Raw genomic sequence first — 2,837 nt, forward strand, 5'->3', positions numbered from 1 at the left:
TGACATCTGGGATAATTTTGCCTAAATAAAGGTGAAATGACAAATAGTGCTTACATCACATTCGGAAAATTTCTCCTATCATGAATGGTTATTAATAGAGTTTTTTAAATGGTTGAAGTGAAAGTCTTAGTTGTTCAGTTGTGTCCAACTCTTTGCCACCCCATGGACTGTAGCCTGCCGGGATCCTCTATCCCTGGGATTCTACAGGCAAGAATACTGGAGTGGGTTGCCATTCCCTTCTCCAGGGGGATCTTCCCAAGCCAAGGATTGAACCTGGATCTCCTGCACTGCAGACAGGTATACTATCTGAGTCACCAGGGAAGTCCCTTCTAATAGTTACTTATACTAAAAAGAGGAAGATCTGAAGTTAATGCAGTTGGACACAGAAATAAAAGAACAATTTAAGTCTCAACAATTAAGTACATACAAATGCTATATGATTTTGTCAGGGGAAAGTTAGGTAGATTGCTTTTACATTTTAACTTTTTATATATAAAAAACTGGAATTTATTAGAAGGGTGCTAAGATGATTCATGGAATCCAAGTAAGAGCTGACAAACCTAAATAGGGTAAAGGTGAAACCCAAGGTCACACCTCTGACTTTACAGATGGGAGTCAATGTGCCTCCCCTACTGGACAGGTATCTGATGTTGACAGAATATTAACACCTTATGACTTGCAACTCATGACTTCCTGTGGGTCAGCCAGGGACAATAATCTTGAGCTGAAGACCACCCTATAGAAGAAAAGCAGTCTCAAGATTCAAAGAACTTAGCATAGATATAGACAATAGATGGATCAATTGAATGATTGACTTTTATTAATATAAATTCTAATATATAGAAAGAAGTGCCTAAATACAAGTAATGTGTGCATAATTTTATATATTTTATTACTAATTAAATATTATTAAAGTAATACCAGTAATCTTCCATGCAGGTAAAAGATTTGATTATGGCTAGATTCTTTTTTTTTTTTAATTGGGGTGTTAAGCAGAATAAAAAATAAAGGCCATAGCTTGAATAGACCTTTCTATTAAATACTGAAGGCAATACTGAAGGCTGGTAGCTCAGATGGTGAAGTGTCTGCCTGCAATGAGGAAGACCCAGGTTCAATCCCTGGGTTGGGAAGATCCCCTGGAAAAGGAAATGGCAACCCACTCCAGTAGTCCTGCCTGGAAAATTCTATAGACAGAGGAGCCTGGTAGGCTACCATCCATGGGGTCACAAAGAGTGGACAGGACTGAGTGACTTCACTTTACAGGAAAAATTGCCAGTTTTTCACTTGTACTGAAGGCTACATAACTGAAACAAACTATCTTGGTTTCCCTATGCTGACTCTGACCTTAACCAAAACTTAAGCTTTCTTCATGTCCACGTGACCGTCCCGCTTTCTAGCCAATCAGCTACAGACAAGTAAACAGAACTTAAGTTTCCAGTAACCAAACACAAGACAATGTACTCCCTCATTCATGTTTATAAACTGAGCCGTAACTGCTGAGAACCAAGCCTCTTGACCCCTTTTGGTTTTGTAATCTCTGTTTAGGAACAATTTGTTTCTCACTCAACAGAATATGCATATCAAGCAAAGATCTCTGAATTTTCTTTCGATGGAGGCAGCCCTATCCTAAACTGCTCACATAAGGTTTACATGAATTTCATTTTTAAATTTGTTTCACCAACTACACATATAACGCTAAACCATATACATGTCTGCAGTTTTCGTGTTTGTTTTTTTCATTATGATGTTTTCTAGGTCCACCAGTATTGGTGTATTTGACTAAGTTGTGGTTTAGTTGCTCAGTCGTGTCTGACTTTTTTGCAACCCCATGGACTGCAGCCCACCAGGCTCCTCTGTTCATGGGATTTCCCAGACAAGAATACTGAAGACGGTTGCCATTTCTCTCTCCAGATGTGATTTTCCTAATTGCTTAAAAATGCTCTCTTAAGAGGAGTTGCCCTCTCTCACTGTTTGCTAGACTCTTGGCCACCAATGGCTAGGGCTGCTGTAATCTCTCTATGTGTCACCTTGTCCCACCCCTAGTGTATAGTCTAACCCTTGGTTCACTGCCTGTGCTGCTGACATTAGTGGTAAAAGCAAGGAGCTGTATGTAATTCAAATGTAGTGTAATAGTTCTTAATCCATTGATTAACTCCCTTGTGTGAGAAAGTGAACGTGAAGTCACTTAGTCGTGTCCGACTCTTTGGAGTCCCCATAGACTGTAGCCAACAGGCTCCTCCCTCCATGGGATTCTCCAGGCAAGAGTACTGGAGTGTGTTGCCATTTCCTTCTCCAGGGGATCTTCCCGACCCAGGGATTGAACCCGGGTCTCCTGCATTCCAGGCAGATGCTTTAACCTCTGAGCCACCAGGGAAGCCCAGTGTGAGAGGAGATAGTTATTTTCTCAGAGAAAATCCCCTCATTTCAGAGGACTGCCTGGGGAGGGGAGGCGGGTATTTCCCCTGCCGTATTTGGTATTTCTCTCGGTCACAGGTCACAGCTGCTGTGTTGCTCTATATCGTCATCACTTCCCAACGGCCTCTGGGAGGAAGCCCTGTTGATATTAACATTTTACTTCCTTCTTCTGTCGAATATCCCAGGTCCTTCCCTGGTGGCTGAGATGGTAAAGAATCTGCCTGCAGTGCAGAAGATCCAAGTTCAATCCTTGGGTCGAGAAGATCCTCTGGAGAAGGAAATGGCAACCTACCAGTATTCTTGCCTGGAAAATCCCATGGACAGAGGAGCCTGGCGGGCTTGGTGGGTTACAGTCAATGGGGTTGCACTGAGTTGGACACAACTGAGCAACTAACACTTTCATTTTCCTTCACTTTCTCTTA

The 2,837-nt window shown here is 41.9% G+C and overlaps 1 non-coding gene across 1 annotated transcript; it reads right to left on the bottom strand.

The window, feature by feature from the left end:
- Nucleotides 1-2,302: 2,302 nt before the first annotated feature.
- TRNAS-GGA lies at nucleotides 2,303-2,374 on the bottom strand. Its single transcript has one exon. It is a non-coding gene; the product is annotated as a tRNA-Ser (tRNA).
- Between the last annotated feature and the right edge of the window lie 463 nt (nucleotides 2,375-2,837).

The sequence above is a fragment of the Bubalus bubalis genome, chromosome 22, assembly GCF_019923935.1.
Source record: "Bubalus bubalis isolate 160015118507 breed Murrah chromosome 22, NDDB_SH_1, whole genome shotgun sequence".
Taxonomy (NCBI): domain Eukaryota; kingdom Metazoa; phylum Chordata; class Mammalia; order Artiodactyla; family Bovidae; genus Bubalus; species Bubalus bubalis.